Source organism: Monodon monoceros, unplaced genomic scaffold (genome assembly GCF_005190385.1).
Source record: "Monodon monoceros isolate NGI ecotype Baffin Bay Population unplaced genomic scaffold, NGI_Narwhal_1 Super_Scaffold_12, whole genome shotgun sequence".
Taxonomy (NCBI): domain Eukaryota; kingdom Metazoa; phylum Chordata; class Mammalia; order Artiodactyla; family Monodontidae; genus Monodon; species Monodon monoceros.
The window spans coordinates 103,745,706-103,771,236 of record NW_021703768.1 but is presented as its reverse complement, the minus strand read 5'-3'; the positions used below and the strand labels follow the sequence as shown (position 1 = coordinate 103,771,236).

The 25,531-nt window shown below is 38.2% G+C and overlaps 1 protein-coding gene and 1 pseudogene across 9 annotated transcripts in view; one reads left to right on the top strand and one right to left on the bottom strand.

Moving 5' to 3' along the window:
- Nucleotides 1-25,531, top strand: part of ZNF608 (zinc finger protein 608) — a 744,094-nt gene that overhangs the window by 314,585 nt on the left and 403,978 nt on the right. The window lies entirely within an intron of this gene.
- LOC114891777 lies at nt 14,716-16,855 on the bottom strand (annotated as a pseudogene). Its single transcript, XR_003792601.1, has one exon. The product of XR_003792601.1 is annotated as a nucleolin pseudogene (transcript).

Below are 25,531 nucleotides of genomic sequence, written 5' to 3'. Positions count from 1 at the left end.
GCATGCCTAAGTCACACAAGTTATGAAATTTGTCTATAATAGCAACAAAGATGGAGGATATGCAGGTGTGTATACTTCTAGAGAGAAAAAAATTGGTGATCTCACTTCTTATCATCTTAACAGATAACTTTTAATTTTAAATACTTGCCCATGTCCATATTTATGTATTTAAATATGCCATGTGAAATTTTAAACAGTATTATTTTTATTTTTCCCCCAAATGAGAAATATTATGAGGAATCAATTATTTCTTGCAAAAGTACCATTTAAAGAGCTGTAATTTTCAACTAACTCCACCATGGTAATGACCAGATACTCATTATAGGTAAATCAGAGTATGTAATTGGTGTGATATTAAATTATTATAAAAGTATATATGTGGTCATTATGTTACATATGTGTCACTGCATTATGTGGTTATTAGGTTACACATGTATAATCTCACTGTTCAATGGATATACATCATTATGTTTCATGTGGCATGGAATTAAATGGCCCTAGTATTTTAAACTTGGAATGTCTTTAGAGATGATCCAGCCCAATGCCATCATTATACAGATGAGGGAATTGAAGCCAAGAGAAGTTAAATAATTTACTTAGTCACACTGTCCATTAACATTGCAGCTAAAATGAGACCCCCCCTGGCATAGCACTACTCTGATAATTTTAATTAATTTCAAGGATAATATGCTCCATAAATTGGTTTATCAGTATAGACACCTTCAGCAGCAAATAACTGAAATAGAATTGAAAATGGTTTAAACAATAAGGAAAATGTATTATCTTGAATAATGTGGAACAGGAAGGTACAGTAATTCCAAGGTTAGTTAATTCTGTGATCAAAGGCCTGGATTTCTTCTCATCCCTCTGTTCTCCCATCCCTACTGTATCAGATTGTGTTCAGGCTGGCTCCCCTTGTGGTCCTGAGGACAGCTGTAGCAGTACCAGGCAACACACAGACACCTCAAGATGCAGTGCCACTATATCTTTTCCTAGAAGTGCCCCCAGAAAACTGACCTGCATTTCTCCTTGACAAGAACTGCATTCTGTGCTCATGGAATAGGACCACCTTAAGGGGCTTAGATTAATCAGGACACTACAGGAAAATAAATGCGTCCAGCTTCCCCTAATGCCCTTCTTAGGAAGGTGGCTTCCTGGAGGAATCAAGAGTCAAGTATAAAGGGAAAGAAGGAGGAATAATTGGAAGGCAACCAATAGTGTCTGTCATAACTGGCACATGTTTCTGGGCATAAATCAAAGTCGGCTATTGAAAATCCTTGATAGAGCAAAGAGGTATTTTATGAATATAAATTAATAATATTAATTATTAAGAAGGTGTTAAATAATAGTAAGCAATTTGGCCATAGCATGATCTAGTTGCTCTGGCCTCACTTTAGGGCATGGAATTGAGAGGTGCAGAGGATCAAGTTCTTACATGAACCAGACCCTAAATCTCCATTTACAAAAGGCTTTCTTTTGATAATTTTACGTTCAAATGATCCAATGCAGAATTAGATGAAGGAGATGAATCATGAGATGGCTGTGGATTACTTGAATAGATATTTTCATAATGATTACAGGCGCTCACAACACCACATTCTTGAAATTATATTGCCTTATGTTACAAAGAGCTTGTTCTTCCCATAATGGCATCTTGATAGAACGTGGGTGGGCTGAATAGCTCCCAGGGCATTAGCAAAGCAATGACATAAAATCATTGTTTTATTTTTTGTAGCTCCTCTAGATAGCTTGAGGGAAATTATGTGACTACTCTATAAATGATGGGTAACTATGAATTCCAGAGAGATGAGGCAAGGGATTGCATGACATCATAAACTAAGAAAGGACAGAGTCTGGGTCCTGTTTTATGCAATCAGGGCCTTGCAGTCTATTTTCCTTGTATTTTGTAGATGCTTCCTCTGTGAGCTATGTAATTATTTTTTACCAAAGGAAGAAACATGCATCTTCCTTCCTTTTCACTTTTTTCATTTTCACACTACAACTGTGAGAAGTAAAAAGTCTTTTTAAATAGTTATTTCATGGAAATAATAACAAAACAGCAAATTGAGAGCTTAGGTATATACATATGCAAACCATTTAGGATTTTATTTCATTGCATGTTTTTTGCTTATTTAAAAACACCAAACTCATGCCTGTTCAGAGTGATTAACCACAACCTGGGCTTGACGGTTCCACATTCACTGTCAAGTGACCCTGAGTTAACAGCATCACCTCCCTAAACCTCAGTCTGCTGATCTGTAACATGGGTATAATCATACAACCTGATAGGAATATTTAAGGTTTGAAAAAATATTTGTAAGTCACTTACCCAGTAACTTGTGTATTACTGTTATTTTCTCATCCCTCGTTATCATTATCATGGTAAAGATAATTTGAAAATTACACAAATGACATGCATTTTTAAAAATTTTATATAAATGTTTTTCTGAGAAGTTCTATAGCTTTCATAAAATTCTCAGAAGCGTCTTTGACTTTTAACAAAAGTGTTAAGTGTTAGAGCAAACGTTGCGTATTAATCACCATATCCCCAAGAACGAGTAACAGATGTTAAATATGTTAAACAACTAAACTGGCTTACCTGAAACTACTTGCTTTTGAGGAAATATATGAGAATACTTCTCTTTTACGTCTTACTCTAATAAATGTAGAGTCACAGATTTTCTTTATAGTTGTAGACATAAGTATATTTCTTTCAGCCAAATGTTTTGTAAGTAAAGTATGTTAAATGCTTCTTATAAATTATAGTATTTTTCAACATTTTCTGTTTTATGAAGGCCTGAAATGGAAAACTGCCAAGATAACATTGAAATGACAAGTGCACTGTTACCCAGCACACTGGCTGACTCTGGACGTGCCTCCTGCGCCCAGATCTAGACAGCTGGTTGTTTAGAAGCGGACAAAGATTGCAGGGTCTACTTCACATCATTAATTACCTCTCCACCCCGATTGGCAAATTCACCTCACCCTTCACCCAGGAACAAATGAATGAGGTGGCAGGGTCTGAGTGGCTCCATGGCCACAGCGGAAATGATGATGCCAAGCGTTGGTATTTTTACAGTCACTCAAGAATCTTACCTTTGTGCCATTCAGGACTGGACATTTGGAAAAAAGAAAACAAACAGGCAGTTTGCTTTCCTCAGGGTGACTGGAGGGAAATAATAGGCATACTTTATAAACTGTGAATTCTCAAGAACTGTGCCAAGGGTTAGTTTCCAGGTGACATGATTCTGTGAAGTCATTGTTATTACAGGATGAACATTAATCACCTTTACTTAAAATGGAGAACACCATGAGCTTACCTGTGATAGAGAAGCTAAGGTTCTTTTGTACTTTTTCTAGACACTTATTGGAATTCATTTGAATGAATTAAGTAAATTCAACAAGATTGGTATGATTAATTTTAGGTGTCAACTTGACTGTGTCACAGGATGCCCAGATATTTGGCTAGACATTATTCTGGGTGTGTCTGGGAGGGTATTTCTGGAAGAGATTAGGATTTGAATCAGTAGACTGAGTAAGGATCCCCCTCACCAGTGTGGGTGGGCATCTTCCAATCCTTCAAGAGCCAGAATAGAGCAAAAAGGTGGAGGAAGGGAGAATTCACTCTCTGCTTGGCTGTTTAAGCTGGGACTTCAGTCTTCTCTGTCCTCGGTCTGGGAATTAAACCATCAGCTTTCCTGGTCCTCAGGCTTTCACAGGTGGGCTGGAACTATACCACCTGCTTCCCTGGGTCTCCAGCTTGCAGACAGCGAACTGTGGAACATCTCATCCTCCATAATCATGTAGACAGTTTCTTATAATAAATGTATTGGTTCTGTTTTTCTGGAGAACACTGACTAATACAATTGAGGTATTTATTATGTGTAATAGTTGCAGTATTTAATTTCATAATTAACTGATACTTTTAAAAGATAACTTTATTGTGTTTTGCTTAAGACAAAAAAATACAGATTTACTGTGTAGAAAAATAAAGCTGCCTAAATTAAGGCACAAAGACAAAAGTAAAAATTACCCATAATCCCACTGTCCAGAGATGATTATTAACACATTGCTTTTTAACTCATATTGATACACATATATCTTTAAGTAAACAGAAATTTACCTAGATACTCTTTTCAGAGGTAATTTTAAGTATTAACGTATGTACAAAAAGGTGCACAATTCAAAGTAAAAATACCCAAGTAGCCATCACCCATTTCAAGAAATATCCAGTATTCCAGAAGCCCCCCTCGTGCCCACTCCCAGTTACCTCCCCTCCAAGGCTAATCCACAAAGTAACTTATATGATCCTGAATTACTTGTGTGTCTTTGTTCGATATAATTAGAATCATACAATATGTACTCTTTATGTACCTGACTTTTTTTGCTCAGTGATTTTGTGAGATTAGCCATGTTTTTGTGTAAGGTTGATTTAGTTATTTTTATTGCTCTACAGGACTCTGCTGTTATAGCTGTTTTTATTTTCTTATTGCTTTATTAAGCAATACATATCTTTTATTGCTATATAGGATTCCATTGTATCTACTGTTTTTAACTGAACATTTTACATAATGACAGTATTCCTATAGCAATGAATATTCAACAAACGTTTCTGAGCATTTATGTTCCATGCTCTGCATTAGATAATCATTTAAAACACACTTTTAAATTTGTGGAAATTTTTTCACTCCATGAATGGACTATTAACTTTGCTTTGAATGATCCTTACCCATTGGGGGAAAAAAAGTACTTGGTTCCATGTTTAGAACTGTAGGAAGCAATTTGTGCTTCAGTGAAAAACTATGCATTGTTTAGACCCTCAGCGTTATCTGATTTTGGTTCCACTGAAGCAATTTTACAACTAATTGTAAATTGCGAATAGCTTACAGCAAAGAAAAATAATTCTTATCTATAGACATGCAAATGCTGTCCTGTAGAAAACAACTGACTTTCTTCTCCATACCTCCAAAAAGTTTTGCTTTCCATTTGCATGTATATTGCATTATTCCTGATTTATAAATGTATCTGTTCTTAAGTTTCTCTTTTGAGTCAGTTGTAACATCTGCCTGGTTCCCTTATTAATTAATAAATAGGAATAATTTTTAACACATGTTCATTTTATGTCTGTAGGACAGTCATAATTTTATCTTCTTCTGAAAATTCTCTTTCACAGAATTTTACAGTTTTCTTTAGTAATGAGTAACCTAAGTGATGCTACACAAATGCCCAAAGTTCTTTTTTGAATTCTAAAGATAAATTAACTGCCTGCCCAGCCGAAGGTGAGGCACACGGGATCTGTTTAACGTTGCCGGCTTAAATTTTTTTCCTATTTCATGGTCTATCATGGTTGGTTGAAATCAATTGGCATACCTTCCACCTATCACCTGCAGAATTCAAACAAGTCATGCACTGAATTGTTCACTTCAGACATTTCACACTCTTTCTTATTTGATGCCCATTCCACTTCACATCATTGTATATTGATTACTCCCTGCCTCAGGAATTCAGTCTTAGGTTCTATCAGCCAGTCTCCATTACTATGAACGGGATTTCCTTGTTCTTCTTGGTTTCCGTCTAATAGACTCATTCTAGTCATGGTTAGTTAATGACAGCCTTCTGCTCATGTTGAACCCTCCTTTATATCTGCCCCAGCACACAGCTTGGCACACAGTAACCATTCAACACTTATTTACAAAATGATGCATAAATAAATGTCAATATTGTTGCCAGTCTGTTTTTCTGAAACAAATTATTACATATTGTTATATAATGATTTCTAGAATATAGCAGTGAGGCTCTTGAGGAGCTCCTAAAATAAATTTGTGAATGTTCACTTAATGAAATGAACACATGTAAAAATAAATCAAAATAGTGTTAATATTGGAAGAAAAACCTAACCACAATCATTTTTAATTCAATATTTAAGAGTTTTAAAACCCAGGAAATACTTACATTCTGAAACTCTAGTAGAAATATGGACACAGCATTGGTTTTTTCCTTCTCCTAAGTTTATTACTTTAAGAGAAGAAAAAAATCAAGGTGAGCTCAAAATCTTACCCTTCATTTTCCTGAGAGCTGAGTCTTTTAGACTGTAAGCTCCAAGGGACCATATGTTTCAGAATCATTGCTATAAATATATATGTTTAGCACCATGCCCGGCATGGAATGAATGAATGAATTTAAATGTCCCATTCATACTTGTGTTTATATTTATAGGAAGTGTGTGTGTGTGTGTGTGTGTGTGTGTGTGAGAGAGAGAGAGACCGTATTATGGGAGGAGCACAGTTGCAGGATTTCTTCCTCTCTGAGGCCAAAGCATAGAAATAGAGGAATAATAATATGAAGTCAACCCTGAAGGCACCTATGCTCTGCCAAGGGGTGATGTTGACCCTTACTCTCTGAATCAGTGGCAAATCAAGAATTAAATTTACTTCTCCAATACAAAGGTCATGTTCATCCTGGATCCTTCTTTACTCCTCAGTGTCACATAGTAATTTTAGCTATAGACATCTTCTACAGCCATGAGGACTTAATTAGAGGCAGGAGGTAGATGCATGGGTATAGTTTACTTGGTTGCTCAATTTGAATTACAAAGCTAAAGAGGTATTGTCAGGTCAGTTGTCACTCAGATCAAAAAAGAAATAAATCCCGGAGAACGCAACAGATATATTAAAAGTATTACTCAGCATGTCTGAGCAATTTGCAGGTGGGGGAATGGTCTGTATACAACAAGTTCGTGGGAGAGAGCCTTCCATAGGTACACTCCATGAGCAACAATTGGTGGCCTCCTGCAGGCGGTCAGAGCAACTCAGCCTTCAGCTTCAATTCCCAATCTCAAGAGGATGGATGGCCTTTTCCCTTCTTTATTATTGACAAGCAAATGTCTTAACTCCTCCTGGATCTTCACAAAGAAAGACCCATGAGTGGCTTTAGAGACCTAACTTAAAAATCAACTCACAATGAAGTCAAAAGAATGAGGGAGTCGGTCCAGAGGGAAATCAGACCTTCTACTTGCTTCACTCTGATGTGTATGTTTGTGTATAAATACATCTACTTAGAGATCCTATCTCTGTGTTTCAGACAAGCCTTTAACACCTGACCATGGCATCTTCCTTTATTGCTTTCTCCTGTATTGAGAATTTCTGATCTTTTGAGATAAAGTTATCAATAGCAAGAAAGTTAAATATTGGCATGTAAATATTCATACATAATCATGTCAAGGGCCAGATACTATATATATTTTTGGCTTTGCAGGCCATGCAGTTTCTACTGCTCAACTACTCGACTCTGCCATGATAGCATGAAAGCAGCCATAGATAATGTTAGTGAAATGAGCATGGCTGTGTTCCGATAAAACTTTATTCACAAAACAGTCAGTGGGCTAGATTATGTTTGCCAACTCCTGAACAAGCAGGGTTTTGGAAATCAAGAAACTTGGTTTAGTAGACAGGTAGGTAAGTAGACATACAATTATGGAAATATATTAAATAGGTATGTTTCACCCTGTTATAAAGTGGCATAAGCCAATTTGATAGATATCAGTAGCTGTACAGGGGATAAGAAAAGTTTACCCTGCTTCTCTCATCCCCTCTGTTATAATGAAAGTAAGTCTCTAAGTCTCTGACTGAATTCTCCTACACTTAGATTTATTAGCAAGTAGGCACAAAAGAAGTTAAGCAACTTTAATAAAGTCCACTCTCTATGTTCTTTTTGGTAGTCAAAACAAAACAAAACAAACAAAACTTCATGAAAGCTTCATGTTTAGCAAATGTGATAATTTTAGTTACAGGATGCTGATGCTGATATATTAGATTTCACATATCAAAAATCCTCTAAATCAGTAGTGGGACAGAGGATTAATTGAAGATCAAGCCTGTGTGTGACCAATTGAGTTTTTTTAAATAAATTTATTTATTTTTGGCTGTGTTGGGTCTTCGTTTCTGTGCGAGGGCTTTCTCTAGTTGCGGTGAGTGGGGGCCACTCTTCATCACTGTGCGCGGGCCTCTCACTGTTGCGGCCTCTCTTGTTGCAGAGCACAGACTCCAGACGCGCAGGCTCAGTAGTTGTGGCTCACGGGCCCAGTTGCTCTGCAGCATGTGGGATCTTCCCAGACCAGGGCTCGAACCCGTGTCCCTTGCATTGACAGGCAGATTCTCAACCACTGCACCACCAGGGAAGCCCACCAATTGAGTTTTTAATTTCTGTTCATGCCTGGGGTGGGGAAAAGAGGGAGGGATGTGAAGGTGCTTCTACAAAATCTTAAATTCCACTAAAATCACCAAAGAGAGCTTACTGCTGATATCTGTTTTGCTAATTAACAATCCTAATTTCACCATAGATAGCCAATTCCTAATTTTCATTATGCATCTTTTCAAAATCTCTGCCATAAATCAGTTCTCAAGAGAGCTGAAGCACTTACAGTAACAACCTGTATAAAGTGGACCTTCTGATTAAATGCCAGCTGACCACTCCTGTCCTGGGAATTTCTGAAGAGGATATATGACTACTTTTCAGGTGCGGATGGGAATTAACACACACATATTTATATGCTACTGTCAGACACCATGACTATCCCATTTCTAAAAAACTGGTTTGTTCTATATAGGACACTATATAGCTAGATGGGCTCTATCAGAGTTTACTCCCTGGCAGGAGGTTAAAGTACCTCACAGAGGGCAGGCTGGGAATGAAAGAGGACTAAACCCAGGGAGGGGAGGTAATAAGGAGTATGGCAAAATCTGCTGAGATTTCAGGCAGGGTTGTGAAGGGGGTACAAAGGGCGATTCCAATCTAGAAGACAGGATCGTGGCTTCAGGAACACAGAATGGAGACGGTGAGGTGCCTTCTTATTCCGGGAAATCTGTCAATAGGAAGAATTCGGCAGGAACATAGTGGGCCGGTAGGACCAGTGAAACAGGCAGCTGTATGAGAGACTCAGGGAGACAGGACATAAAGATGCTGTGTCCGTTACGGACAGAAAGGAGAGAAGCCAACATACAGAAGGGACAGGCGCCCCTCCGTCAGGTGCAAAGCAGCTGTCGAACAACTGAAAAAAAATTATTCTTGGTATTTGGTCAGCTGCCTACTCAATGGTCCAGGAGAGGAGGGAGTTAAGAAACTTGCTCCGGCTTTAAATTTGATTTTATATGAGCTGGACAACCAGTGTAAAATGGAAAAAGTGTAAAATGACTACAGACTTTTAAAATAATTCATTCTGAGTTAAGAAGATTAAGAACAGAGGTTGTACCAAGTGAAATAGGAGTCTCAGTAGCTTTTCCTAGTTTATAAAGACATCTCCAAGTCTCCGTCTCTCCCGGGTTCCTTCAGATCTGTCTGTGGTGTTAACTGTTCTGCTTAGCTCACATCCAAGGTAACTCAGTGTTTGTGGAATAACCTTTCAAAGTGTGTTGACAGCAACAAGTGGCTCTGCCACTCCAAGAAGGGACCCAGTTGGTCAATGGGAATTGTACTACACAGTTTTCCTTGCACAGACCATCACCAAAACTGGGCAAACCCCAGTGCTCTCCAAGTATTGCAAGTTGTAGAAGGGATCCCAAAAGCACTCACTGCAAGTAGTATGCAATGTAGTAAAACTCAAGTGCACTAAAAAAAAAAAAAAAAAATGGGGACATTTCGTCGAAGGTAGTTATAGCTCTGCTTCAACTAGGCATAAATACAAGTGCCCAAACACATATGAAGTGAAGAGACCTTCAAACAAGCATTCTCGCAGTGATAACTTTTTTAAATTTTTATCATTAAAACTTTCAAAACACAAAAATAGAAATTATAGTACAATAAACCCAGATGTTTCCAGGATCCAGATCCAACAGTTATTCAAGATCTTGTTACACTTACTTTGTGCATCCTTTTTATTTTCTTTTGCTGAAGTTAGTGACATGTTTTTGACACCAAAACTGGATTCAGTATTTGCCATTATTTAAAATTAGTTCTGTCTTTTTCTGAATGTCTCTTCCAAGGAAGTACCTCAGTATTTTGATTTGTTCACCTTCTTTGAATTCTGAGCAACAAGTGTTGAATTGCCTGCTGTGTAAAAGGCTTCATATACTTGAACTTCTTCTGCCTTCAGCTCTTAAAACTGTCAAAGCAGTTCTGGAGCGTCAGACATCTTTCTCGATTTCTTTATCTCATTGTGTACATGGCTTCCCAGTGGCAGGATACAGAAAGTAATCTAGCCAAGTTGTGTAGATAATAATATACCAGCATATTGGTACTTAATTTCTGTTTAAGAGCATTTGTCTTCTACCACTTTCTTCCAAAGGAATACTGTGTTGTTTTAATATTGTTAAATTAGAACAATGAAAGATATTGCTAATTACTTTTTATTTTGTTTGCATATCATTATAACTGTGTCCTATGCCTATAGAAAAGGAGCTAACAAATAGTTGGAAACCGCAAATGTAACCACAGTTTGGAATAAAATAATCCCCAGCTCTCTCTTAACTGCTTAGGACTCGGTCCAAGATACACGTCCCTGTCTCCTGTAGTTGCTGCATTTTGAAAGTTATGCCTGCTGGTATGACTGCAGTTAAGAGGCTGTCAGCATCCCCAGTCTGACCTCTTTATTCTGGGTTTATAACTCAGCTGTTTAAATTTGCCCTGAGCCAGAACTTAACACAGGGTTTTAACCTGAGGAATATAAGCATGCCTTTACATGTGTGTGAAAAGTCATATCTTTTTTTTTTCCTCTTTACTATAAGTTGATTAAAAATATATATGCATGACAACTTAGCCATTTCAGAGCTATGTCAAAAAACTGGAGAATTTGTTCTGGAGCTGATTGACTTTTACCTACATAAATAATAGAATTTAAGAAAGCCTTTCCTTTAGAGAGGAAACTCTGCAATTTATAAGACCAGGGCACTGGAAACTTTTAAAAATAAAAAATAAATTTAAGAAAAGAGATAGAAAATGAAGCGTTGACTTCTTAGAACTTGAAAATGAGCTCTTATTCATCTAGTATTTCACTATGTCTGTTTACCATAAGAACACTTTGAAATTTGGTATAATGACATTAAATAACCACAATTGAGACAGACATTCTATAAGGGACTGTTATGGTTTGCCTCTAATGTGGTAATGGATGTCATTCTAAAAATGCAACTGTACCGTCTGGATGAAAGACAATGACTTCTAACACATTGGTTACAGACAATTGAATATTACAGCCCTTTTCCTTCTGACTTGCTGCTATCATTTTATGGAATGCAACTAGCGTGGGATTGGCATGGAATTCTTATGGAATCAAAGAAAGCTACCATTCTGAAACTCTTATGTTCACTATGAAACAGGTAATAAATCTACATGGTTAAAGATGTACTTGCTTTCAGTAAAAACAAACAAAAAAGACAAAACAAAACAAAAAAACCTTATAAATACATTTCTAAAATCTGGTGAGTGTCTCTAAGTTAAGAATATATATACTCCACTCCTTTAAGTCCCAGTGTCCTTTTCCATAAAATGCGGATTGGAATACCTCACAGAGTAGTTATGAAATATATATGTAATAATATTAGGAAGGACCCTAACCCTGTGCTGTCAGTTTCTTGTGCACAAAAAGTGCTCAGTAAATGTCAGCTCCTGATGCTTTGAAGGGAAGATACATAAACTTGGGGATTCCATTTTGTAGTAATAAATAGTCTCTTTTCTCTTTAGTGGCTTTACTCCTTCCTCAATCATTACCATTGGCCTCTGAATAAACTGAAGCTTTCTATTATCTTCCAAGGTGGATGCTCATGTCTTGTCATTCTAAAATCATGAAACTTGAGTGTCATACTGCCTTCAATTTTTTGTCTTGAGCAACAAAAATGAAGAGAAAAATAGAGAAGAATAATCTCCTAAAAATAAAATTATTTGACCCCTATAATATACTTTCCGTATCAAAGTTTGATTTTCCAGAAAATTTTGAATGATGTTTATTCTTCGTCCCCTCAATATTAATCGACATTTGAAAGGGATTAATCTATTGGCTAGGAGCTCTTCTTAACACACATTTTGTTCCAGACTTTATTTTCAATAGACTGTTTAAACTATTTGATGATTGGATCTGTTTTGCTTCGGCCACATTTTAAGGAAGTTTTTCACATTAAAAGCTTGTGATTATCCACCTACAAATGAAAATACATAGTACCAATCTTGCCAATTATAGTTTAATAACCAACAACTATACACTGAGTATTTACATCTATCCATGTACAGACAGCCTGACTTAGAGACAGTGACATTTCCCACAGTTACTTCAAATCTTTCTTCTCCCTCCTCATTCTTAAGCACTATCCTGTAGTTGGTTATATCTTCCTTGCACATGTTTTAATCCTTCTTGTACATTACGTTTTGCTTTTACTAATAATATGATAAGTACTGTAAGACAGGATAACCAGCTGTGACAGATATTAGATGAATGATACCCACAGTATCATTTAGTTCAGTACCATTGAACCAAAAATTTCCAAAGTGCTCTGGAATTTGTAGTTCAGAAATGACGTGTTGGGCCTTTAGTGGACTATAAGTTTGAGATGGCTAAGGAGGCTGAGGGATGGCATTCCAGGTTGAGGGAAAATGGGAGCAGAGGCACAACTGTAGAAATATACAAGATGCATCTACTTCCTCACTTATTTCCTTCCTCCTAGAAACGTAATTCATTTGCACTGAATTCAGCTCTTACTCTGCACCTGCACTGCTCTGGGCACCACAGAAGGAACATGTCTTATACTGCAGCCTTCCAAACGTAGTTGCATTAAGCCTATGCATTAATGTAAGTTGAGCTGAAATATTTACATCATTTAGCAGCACTGCTCACTCCAATCCTGAACTAGGGTTTAGCTTCCCATATGATTCTTTTATATTTCTTAGAGTAGTTTTGTCCCTTTCTCAATAAAAGTTTCTCATATTTCTTAGAAAGGTGATTCTGGGAAGATTTATCATTTTTAATTTTTATTATAAATGGAACTTCTTTTTCATTACTGTATTTTCTAACTACATAATATCTGTGTAATGGAGCTCTCTAGATATTTGAATATTCACCTTGTATTCAGGCACTTTGCCAAGTCTTACAAATTATGAAGTTCTTTCAGCTAATTATTTTGACATTTCTAGGTAACAGTCCTCTTTTGTGGTAGTTACACCATTTATTTTTATTTCATGTCTTATTGTGTAGGTCAGAATTTTCAGACTATAACAATGAGTAGTGATCATCACCAGCCTGGTTGTACTCCACCTGAAAGAGAAGCCACAAGAGTTTCAGTATTACGTTGGCTCTTGATTAGAAATAGATTATCATGTTAAAGAAGAATTCTACTATTACTTAGATTTGTGCCCAGACATCACCATCATGTAAAACAAGGTGTCCCTTAACTTCAGAATGCAGTCCCCTAAGTACATGCTCCCCTGAAAGAAAAGTGGCCTTTCTACCTCCCCTTAAGAGGCCTTCCCATTTCCTCACCAACGTGAACATTTACAATCTTTTCAGAGGAAACTCAAATCTTTATTTCCATCAAGAGGTCTTCTACAGTCGCACATTCTCAGGCTCTGGGATCTCCTATGCTGAATCACACCAGATGAGATATCCTGTCCAAGCAGGGCTCTACCAAGCCAATCCAGGACCCTTCCCACAGTCTCTCCTTCGGATGAGGTAAAGAACTCATATTCCCTGCTTGAGTGCCAAGGATTCACACACATCTCCCAGAAATAACCAATCATTTTTAGGGTGAGTCCAGTTTAAATACATAGTTTAAAAGAAAATGGTCTCTAAATCTGAAAATACACCCACTTTGCAATACTAAAAATGACACTTCAGGGTTCATCTCTGCTTTCAGAGTGATGGTGATTTCAAAGGTTTTGTTCAAGAACAGTGGGGGAATATATGCTATTTATTCATGTCTACAACATGCCCTATAGCTCCCCATCCCATCCCCCATATAAATACCCTTCTTCCCTTGGCAAATAATATCTTCTAACATACCACATAATTTACTTATTTATTATAGCATTGTCTCTCTCTCCCCCATTGAGAATGTGATCTCCACTGGGACAGGGGTCTTGCCTTTCTTATTCACTAATGCATCCCAAAGATCCAGAACAGTTCTTGACGTATAATAGTCATTCAATATATATTTTTTAAATCAATGAGTGAAAAATCAGTTGGTGGTATTTTTGCTAAAACAACAGAAAACCTATTATTAATGGAAATTAATGTTTTCATCTTTAGAAACAAAAAATCAATAGCAACTTTCAAATTATTCTCTCCAACTTTATTTTATTGTATTTTTTAACAAGTCTGGCACCAGAGTTTAGGACTTTTAATTTGCCCCAAAGTTGCTAAAGCAAAAATCATGATAAAACATTCTGCTTTCCTTTACAACCCCCCAATGCAAAAAAACAAAAACAAAAAACCAAAACCAAAAAACTCCGTAGGAAAAAAATGGTTTTGTACATGGGAGGAAACAATATAAATTCAAAACTTACAGATAAGGGTTAGATCTGTCACTCGTCTCTTTAAAAAGTTTATATGAATATCCAGTCAACACCATCAGGGTTCTCTCCCTTGAAATGTTATCTATACGGATTTCCAAGTAGACCACAGGGCTGTATACTGTCTTGGAATGTCCTCAGAAGGCTCCGTCATTGAGCAGGTAACAGAGGAAAAACCTCAGAGTCCTTTCTTTCAAATGGAAGAGGGAAAGACAGGGGTAGAAGAAACTATTCAAACTTCGTCTTCTTTCCTTGTGGCTTGTGGTCTCCTCCTCCTCCTCTGCCTCCTCGGAAGCCTCCTCACCCTCCAAAGCCTCGCCGGCCTCTGCCACCAAATCCACCTCGGCCACCGAAGCCACCTTCACACTTAGGCTTGGCCCAGTCCAAAGTAACTATGTTTCCATCAATTTCACCATCTTCCATGGCCTCCTTGGCAGCTTTGGCATCTTCCTCACTGTTGAAGTCTACAAAACCAAACCCCTTGGAGGATCCAGTCTCCCGGTCAGTGACTATCCTTGCACGAATAGAGCCGTCAAACGACTCCTTTAATGTCTCTTCTGTAGTATCCTCAGATAGACCTTTGACAAACAGAGTTTTGGATGGCTGGCTTCTTGCATTAGGTGATCCCCTGGGTCCTTGCAACTCCAGCCTGATGGCTCTGCCCTCAATTTCCCTTTTATTACATGAATTTAAAGCTGCTTTAGCATCTTCAAATGAAGCAAATTCTATAAATGCATACCCTTTAGATTTGCCATTTTGGTTCTGGGGCACTTTGATAAATGTTGCCTTCTCAAATACTTCCTGAAGAGTTTCTTCCGTTGCACTACAGGAGAGGTTGCTTAAAACCAGGGTTCTTGAGTCACCACTCCAAGTGCTATTCTTTCCACCTCTATAGTCTTGACTTTGACCTTTCTCTCTGGTATAGTACAGGGAAATGGATCACCCATCTATCTCTGTTCCCTGCTTTTCTTCCAAGGTTTTCTCTGCATCACCTTCTGTCTTAAATTCAATGTAAGCAATCCCTTTATTCTTTCCATCCCTGCTGACTAATCTGATATCCACAGCATCTTCAAACACTTCTTTTAATTCTTCCTAAGTAACTTTATAAGACAGATTTTTAGCCAAAAGTGTTCTCGCATCTCAATCTTTCTTACTGTCTTTTCTCTTTGGTTTTTCTAGTTTAATTTCATTGCCAAAGCCTTTTAAACCAGTGAGTTCCAAGGCTTTTTCCAGGTCTTCAGCAGATTCAAAATCCACATAGCCAAACTTCCTAGACACACCAATTCTGACATCAACAACTGCAAGACCATTTTTAGCAAAAATGTCACTGATACCCATTTTCAATTCAGGAGCAGATTTACTGAAGTTCAGGTTTCCAACAAAGAGATTGAAAGATGTAGTTGGTTCTGTGGCTTCCACTTTCTGTTTCTTGGCTTCAGGAGCTGCTTCTTGTTTGGCCATTTCCTTCTTTCGTTTTCCAGGTGCTTCTTTGACAAGTTCTTCCTCCTCTTCCTCCTCCTCTTCCTCCTCCTCTTCCTCTTCCTCCTCCTCGACTTCATCCTCATCGTCATCCTCTTCATCTTCATCTTCAGCAGTGCTCTTTGCCTTCACAAGAGCAGCTTTTGCTGGAGCTTTCTTTCCTTTGGCTGGTGCAGTCTCCATAGCTGCTTCTTCAGAGTGATCTTCGTCATCCTCATCCTCATCTTCATCCTCGTCATCCTCGTCATCTGAGGCAGGAGCAGCAGCGGCTTTCATCACTGCTGGCTCGAATTCATCCTCCTCCTCCTCTTCACTGTCGTCTTCATCTTCCTCATCACTGTCTTCCTTCTTGACATTCTTTGCTCCCTTGGCTGGAGTGGCTGCTCCCTTCTTACCAGGGGTTGCTACCAATGCTTTGCCTGGTGTGGCTCCCTTTTTGCCAGGTGTTGCTACTGCTTTGGCAGGTGTAACTGTCTTCCTGGCTGGTGTAGCGGCTGCCTTTTTGCCAAGGGTGACAACTGCTTTCTTTGCCGGTGTGCCAACTGTAACCTTTTTTGTTGGGGAAACCATCATCTTCTTTGCTGGGGTTGCGGTAGCCTTTCTGCCTTTTTTCTGAGGGATAACAACCTCTTCTCCACTGCTACCATCCTCTTCATCTTCTGACATTTCCTCATCTTCACTATCTTCTTCTACCTCCTTTGGGGGAGGATCCATTTTCTTGGGGTCACCTTGATTTTTACCAGCCTTTGCAAGTTTTCCCATGGTGGCGGCTTATGACGGCAGAGTGTGTGGCGAGCGAGTGGCACAGATGAGCCCAGAGGAAGCGAAGCGACATCGATGGTGGCCGCTGATCGCAGAGCTCGTATGCTTGGCTGCCAGCTAGAGCTCGAGACTCTCTCCAACTTTAGAAGGCAATATTTCATGTCTTCAGGCACTTGTACCAATTTTTTAAAAATATTGTCACTTTTGACCAAGAATACACAATAGAGAAAGTAGTGATTGGAAACAAAAAGAATCTAAATAAAAAGACAGAGATATCAACACTCACCACCACATGAGGATGAGATGGCCCTGGAGGCAGAAACCATTCCTCACTGGCCCAGAAAGATGCCAGAAATGGAATGCATGCTTCATAAATGTTTACTGAATACATGAGTGAGCAAATGAATGAATAAATGAATACACAAAGAAATAGCATTCTAATGACGTAAAAAAAAGTCATGTGTGAGAATGTTCTTGGAAACCCTGAAGAGTCAGTGCCTTCCCACGGAGAAGTAAACCTTTTCAAGGTGGCTTAGGATTGGAGGTCAGGAGAGGACTTTGGATAATGAAATCGTTCTAGAAAATTCAAATTACCCTGGAGATATACTAATCATACTCCAAGCCTGAATCTTAATGATACCTAAGAGAAGAAAGAAGTAAAACCGAACCCAGGGGTTTGTTCACCGCCATCTAGTATATCGGCCATTTGTACATTGCCAACTTTTCTTTCTCCATCTCCCAACTAAGCAATCCTGAATTTGAGTGTGGGGTGTGTGTCAAGGAAAACAACAAATCTTAAAAGTCTGCCAGATGCACCCCTTTACATTCTTCCAGGCAAAGAATCCCATTTCTTTTGTTCAGTGGCCATCACTGCCCCACTTACGTTAGAGTGCCAGATGAAGGCTATTCTGTGACTGATTCAGAATTCCTGGCATTTACTACCCAGTTAATTGTAGCTTCCAATTAGTCTCTCCTGATAAGGAGAGGCAGTGTTTGCTCACCGATGTGATCTTGTGCTACACACAGATTGGTGTGCAGAAACAGATTACTGCTTTGTGCTCCTGCAGCATCTTACTAAACTAAACCTGAAATTCAGATGGGAGTTTTTAGCCCTGGTTTGCTTAGTATTGCTTCAGCCTTAATTTTGCAATTTACCACAAATCAGTGCTTACAGGGAAGGAGTGAGTCTTCCTTGGTGTGCCCTCTCTGCTTAATTTTTCTGGGCCTTCCCTAACAGCTTTGGTATTTCACAGGAAGGCACATTTTATTAAATGGAGCCTTTGTGTCCTACATACATATATATGGATTCCACAACAATTTTACAGCTCTTTCAAAACCCAGTTTCAAGGGCGTTTAAGCAGGGAATATGAGTTTCATGAGGTTTCCTAAAAATGGACCCAGCAATCAGTGGCTGAATAAGCCCTCCAGGTGATTCTGATGCAAGGTCAAATTTTAAGTCCTTTAAAGATTCAAAGGTCATTGAGGAATATTGCCAAAGACCAGTGGTTCCCAAACTTCAATGCATCAAAATTACCTGAAGGGCTTGTTAAGACCCTGATTGCTGAGCCCCATCTCCAAGTTTCCGATTCAGGAGGTCTGGGATGCTGGCCAGGAATATGCATCTTTAAGTTCCCAAGTGATGCTGATGCTGCTGGTCTGGGGACCACATTTTGAAAAACACTACAGAAAATTTAATCATTTACTTCTTTGCGATCTCTTGTAGCATTATTCCAGTGTTGCACTTTGGATGTAAAACAAAATCTATCAGGATCTTGGACTTCAGAAGAGTTCCATGGTCTCAAAATTTTAAATTTATAGAACTAAGTGGAAAAACACTGAAGGTTTTAAGAGGTCAGAGGGAGACTTGTTTCTGATGCTCTGACTTTGAGAGAAATCTTGGGTATGAAGTAATCTGGAAATGCACTGTACGTTTGTACGGGACAGGACACAGATCTCTACTTCAATTTTTTGCCAGGCAGTTTGTATTAGAGAGGTTCATCTGTCCCCTAAAAAGAACAACTGTAGCACTAAAGGACTAGAAAGAATAAAGTATCCGAGATTGAGAAGAAGATGAGCCTGGTTGCCATTTTATCACTGACTTGCCTGGTGAGCAAATGTTTAACCTCCCTAGAAATCAGTTTCTCCTCTGTAAAATTCATTTAACAAATGTGCATTGACTCATCCATATGCAGAACACCAAACTTCATCCTGTTGAAGAGACAAAGATAAATTAGACATCTTTCCTGAAGATAGACATGCATATAAATAGCTGCAGTATATGGTAGAAGGTGAGAATGCCACTGAAAAAAGCACCATAATACTATGAAATGATGGTTCCTATCACTACATCTTAAGGATTCTTCCATTTTCTGAAAAGGCCCTGGGCTTGATAATTTAGAGTCATCGTCTCCTTTCTCCCCAATTTCCACAAGCACCTCAAAGTCCCATTGATCACATCCCTTTGAAATTCCTCTCAGCATCGTTTCCTATCCTCCTCACAGCCTCAAGTCCTTCTCAGACTTTGTCACTTTACTCCACAATTTCTGCAGTACCAGAAACACAACTCTGGATGCCTGCCATCATCTTTCTTTCCAGGACCTCCTGTAGCCTGTTACTAGATTCATCTTTCAAAAGAGGAGCTTGCATCCTCCTATCACAACTCTGCCTTTATCAGTTCGTGCTAGACTGCTCCACCTAGCATTCAGGCACCCTCCAAGTGCCTCCCTCTCCCATCCACCACAGCCTGCCTTTCCTCCCAAGCACTACTCCTCTCTCCTTCTGGACCTGGTCCCTCCTGTCTCACCAACACACTCCATGCACCAAAGCTCTGAGCCTTTACCAACATTCCACCAGCCTTTTAGAAGATCCCCCTTTCCTTTGACCCATCCACGTTTGGTCCATCATTCAACACCACCCCCTAAATGTTTTCTCTCAGTTCTCCAATCACAGTGTTTTCTCCTGCTCTGAATGTATACCACCTAGGTCAACAAGTTCATCACAGGGTCCTTGTTTCTTATTGTCTTTAGAGCCTAGAGGCATCTCTCCTTTGAGGGAAGGGATTAGGTCATTTACTTTTGAATTTCTTCCTTTCTCCTGTGCCCATTGCCCTACTCCCAGTTACACGGCACTCTGCTGCTCAGATACACAAGTCAGCACAGGGTATGCAGCAGAAACTCTGGAAATGTTTGGTGGGTGAATGAAGTAAGGCAGTGGACATCTGTTGCTTTCTTTTTGCCAGGCTGGCATGCAATCACTATTCTGATTCCCATGCTTTCTTTCCTTATGGTTCTATGCTGCTAAGAAATGTGGCCCAGTCCTGGGTAACTAGAATTCTGGATCCACCGGTCAGTCGTGATTGCTCACGGATGATTAAGTGGCTTAAGTCAGGCCAAGTGGAACCAGTGAGACTCAACTTGAAGCCTTTGTCATAACTACAGGATTAAAGAAACCCTCTATCTGCTGTTCTTGAAGATAACTGGATATTCATCTGCAAAGGCCGGCAGACATCTTAGCAGAGATAGCCTGCCTCAGAAACATGTCAACCCACAGAAAAGAGAAGTGGAGAGATGCAAGAAGACAGATTCCTAACACCACTGACCACCTGAATTAAATTGTGCCTGAAGCCAGTGCCCTCGACCTTTCAAAAGCCAATAAAAGCCTTATTATCCTTAAGCTAGTTTGATTTGTTTTCTATAATTTACTGTCAAGAGAGACCTACTAATTTGAATAAAAATAATAAAAGCTGACACAAATTGAGAATTTACTACACACTATGCTGAGTACTTACAGTAAAAAAAAAATGCATTTAATCTTTTGATAAAAGACCTTTTCTCAATAATTGTGGTGAGTCAATAATAGTGGATGATTTTTTCTGGTTGAAATAGGGTACTGATAGCAAACTTTATATACCAGATGGTGTTACTGATCTCTCATGATAGATTTTCTAATCCTAAAATGTGGACAAGCATTGGAGAAAATGTCAAGAATTATATCTGTAGCTGCGGAGATATATATGTATCATAGCACTTGTATCTGCCAAATACAACATTTTTACTCCATGTAATAAAACCAGTTATTTCATAAAAGAGTTGTATGAGTATGCCTTATGGAATATGTGGGTATCTCTGTAACTCAATTTTCTGAACATAATTAATTCATTTAATTACATGAAGGCTAATATGTATTTTTTTTGAATTTTCTTTATTTTTTTATATAACAGGTTCTTATTAGTCATCCATTTTATACACATCAGTGTATACATGTCAATGCCAATCTCCCAATTCATCACACCACCACTCCCACCCCCCACCGCTTTCCCCCCTTGGTGTCCATACGTTTGTTCTCTACATCTGTGTCTCAATTTCTGCCCTGCAAACCAGTTCATCTGTACCATTTTTCTAGGTTCCACATATATGCGTTAATATACGATATTTGTTTTTCTCTTTCTGACTTACTTCACTCTGTATGACAGCCTCTAGATCCATCCATGTCTCTACAAATGACCCGATTTCGTTCCTTTTTATGGCTGAGTAATATTCCATTGTATATATGTACCACAACATCTTTATCCATTCATCTGTTGATGGGCATTTAGGTTGCTCCCATGACCCGGCTATTGTAAATAGTGCTGCAGTGAACATTTGGGTGCATATGTCTTTTTGAATTATGGTTTTCTCAGGGTATATGCTCAGTAGTGGGATTGCTGGGTCATACGGTAGTTCTATTCTTAGCTTTTTAAGGAACCTCCATACTGTTCTCCATAGTGGCTGTATCAATTTACATTCCCACCAACAGTGCAAGAGGGTTCCCTTTTCTCCACACCCTCTCCAGCATCTGTTGTTTATAGATTTTCTGATGATGCCCATTCTAACTGGTGTGAGGCGACACCTCATTGTAGTTCTGATTTGCATTTCTTTAATAATTAGTGGTGTTGAGCAGCTTTTCGTGTGCTTATTGGCCATCTGTATGTCTTCTTTGGAGAAATGTCTATTAAGGTCTTCTGCCATTTTTTGACTGGGTTGTTTGTTTTTTTAATATTGAGGTACATGAGCTGTTTATATATTTTGGAGATTAATCCTTTGTCCGTTGATTTGTTTGCAAATATTTTCCCCCATTCTGAGGGTTGTCTTTTCATCTTGTTTATGGTTTCCTTTGCTGTGCAAAAGCTTTGAAGTTTCATTAGGTCCCATTTGTTTATTTTTGTTTTTATTTCCATTACTCTAGGAGGTGGATCAAAAAAGATCTTGCTGTGATTTATATCAAAGAGTGTTCTGCCTATGTTTTCCTCTAAGAGTTTTATAGTGTCCAGTCTTACATTTAGGTCTCTAATCCATTTTGAGTTTATTTTTGTTCTAATTTCATAGTGTTCTAATTTCATTCTTTTACATGTAGCTGTCCAGTTTTCCCAGCACCACTTTTCTTTTCTCCATTGTATATCTTTGCCTCCTTTGTCATAGATTAGTTGACCATAGGTGCGTGGGTTTATCTCTGGGCTTTCTATCTTGTTCTATTGATCTATATTTCTGTTTTTGTGCCAGTACCATATTGTCTTGATTACTTTAGCTTTGTAGTATAGTCTGAAGTCAGGGAGTCTGATTCTTCCAGCTCCGTTTTTTTCCCTCAACACTGCTTTGGCTCTTCGGGGTCTTTTGTGGCTCCATACAAATTTTAAGATTTTTTGTTCTAGTTCCATAAAAAATGCCATTGGTAATTTGATAGGAATTGCATTGGATCTGTAGATTGCTTTGGGTGGTATAGTCATTTTCTGAATATAATTAATTCATTTAATTACATGAAGGCTAATATGTATATTTTTTAAAATATCATTGGAGATATTTTACTAAAAGCAGAATTACAAAAGTTGTTATAAAACTTCTTTTTCAGAAGACAGTTGAAGTAAAATAAGGCTTTGGATGTGAATGATTTAGGATCTTCTGATGTAAAAGCCAGAGGCAAGCACCTTTATAAGAGATTGACACCTGGAGCTAGTACATTCACACAGACACAAATTGACAAGATTTATAAAGGGTATTTTGGTTAACAAGGAGGCTTAAATTCCCACCACATTTATTTCTGTAATTACTTTTAGACTTGGGTTCTATCTGCAGTCTTTTAAAATGTCATTATTTTATACATGTGGACATGTAACATAAGTGGAAAGTCACACTAAAAATGAGAACAAATAAGAGCTTTGACTTGAATTTTAAGTTCATAAGATAGGGTATTTTTGCAGGAAAGAATAAAAGGTCTTGGTAAAATGTCTTTAGCCCACGCTCAGTGAACTACCAGAGTTATTATAAGTTTTAGCTCTTTTCAACAGAATGGCTTGTTAACTGGGAAAAAAAGAGAAAAAAAAAAAAAAACCCTGTCTTATGAAAACCATTTTCTTTGCCTACTTAAAGTTGGTTGTCACATATACCATTAACTTTTAAACTCAGGGTCAGTTCACTTGTCATTACTCAAGAAAAAAATGTTATCTCCTCTGTTCAGACACATTTTCTGATTCTTGAGGAAGCCTAAACGTTTTGGTAACACCAAATCAGTAGTGAAAAAAGCCCTCCTCCATCACAGGCAGATATCCATACCTAGACTTGCAAAAAGAGCAAGAAAACAGAAACAAAAATAAAGGAGGGAAGAAAAGGAGAGGGAGAAAGGAGAGTTAAAGGACAGAGAACATCTTGCTGTGAGAGCACAGGGAAAGAACCCATGCCTTGTGCACATTCTTTCCATGGGCTACAGATGCCCTTGCATGCCCTCGCCATGTGTATTTTTCCTGTGATCATTGATGTCCAGATAGAGGCAACACTTTTATTTAGAACAACTACAAAGAACTCTGAAAGATCAGGTTCTCATGTAATTAGTATTAACAAGCCGAACATAAATTTAAATTCCTTCACCTTTAGGAAAGAAAAGGAAACTTATGATTGTGACATAAAGTTCTACTAGGGAAATCTGAAGAACCTTGATCACCAAATGTTTTCAGAGGCCAGATTTCTTCAGTGTAGCCAGGCTGGAAAGAGATAATGGAATCTTTTCTTAATGGTGATCATGCACTGGCTGTGAAATGTAATTTTAGAGCAAGCCACAAAGAAATAGTCATGGACCTGTTTGCTGTAGGGATCAGGGACTCTGAAATTTCTCAAAGACTCAAAATGTAAAATGACATTAACCTGCATGCAGTTCTAGACATGGCAGATCACTCAGCGGTGTTGAAGCAGCAGAATTTGGATATTCTAGCTGAGAATGTGGAGGAATCCAGAAGAGTGGTTGTCATTTGGTCAGAGTGAGGAAAATAATGGCAGAAGAAAACCACAGCTATAGATCAGAGAAGAGCCGTTAAGGGAAGCAACACATGGGAGCCAGAGCCTGCATCTGCCCTGAAGAGGGTCTGCCTCTGGAACATTAATGCACAGAACCAGGCAAGTGTTTGAGCCAAGAGAATGCACCATGAGGGATATCTTGTTTAATGGTCCTCAGATGCTTTTCCTGATACTGATCATAAGAACGGCAACAAAGTAGTTGTGCTTAAATTTGACTCAGGGGGAAAAAAATGTCTTAATCTCTGAGCCCAGATAGAATTTACAAATATTTATTTATATTGCATCACCTCTCTTGAATTGTCATTGTGCTAGAAAAGAATAAACAGTAGAATGCTGGGTGTAACCAGCCCATGAAATGTGCACAGAGTTTATAGCAGCAGCAAATATGCAAAGTCTGGTTAAGGCAATGACTAAGATTTCCATTTATCTTTCAAGTCAGAAAAAGTCAAAATTTTAAATCTCAAGAGATCTAATGGCAGGAATAGAACTTGCTAAACGGATTCATTTATTATATTGAGTGTGTTTTGCACTGTTAGAAACTCCAGGGACTATAAGGAAATCAAAGAGCTTGAGTTTTTTCTAGGGATACAAGATACACGTAGAAAGTTAACAGTGTAGCAGCCATTTAAAACCACAATTTGAGTGATATCACAAAGCTGCAGTTGGTACCAACTGGCAATAAATCACTGCCTCAGAGCTTCCATCACTTTGCAGTCACCATATTATACTCGATCCCCACGTACCTAGACGTATGAGTTTTAACAAGTAGTGAAACTTCCCTGATTCTCAAGGCTTGCATCTCAAAAATGGGTGTTGGAATTGAGACCCACTCCCCTCTCAAACCTCCATGAATATTTGATGATTTCCAAGATCCTATTTGGACACTTTGATATATAATCAACCTTTCTTATTCTCCAAGTAGGAAACCAACCAATATTTATATTGCTCTTTCTCTCTGAAATATGGAAGATCAAAGGGGAAATCAAAGTTGGAAGAGGTGAAGGAGCAAAATGAAACTTGCTTTAACATGATATCTATTTATGTCAGGTCAACTAGCGTCCCCAGTTTTACAAATGAAAATTATAATGTATAGAACCTGTAAAGTCCACCTCTAGCCTTTTAACCTCAGAATCTCTATAATTTATTATATAATTAATACTTGAACTAGAAGGTGGAATGAAGAAATATAATTCCTGATTAAATTAAACATAAAACGTATGAGTTGTTTGAAATATAAAAAGATATAATGTAAAAAATGAAAATTCTGTTGTTTATTTAACTCTACTATATGCCACTCAGATTTCAAACTGTATGAATGGTTATTGTCAATGGCAGCTTATGTATATCTCAGACAGTACTCTGTCATTCAGGCATAAAAACTGGAAGACTGTTATTCAATAGTATAATTCTGTTAAGCTAGCTTTTTAAAAATTTTATTGGGATATAACAGATTTACAATGTTGTGTTAGTTTCAGGTGTACAGC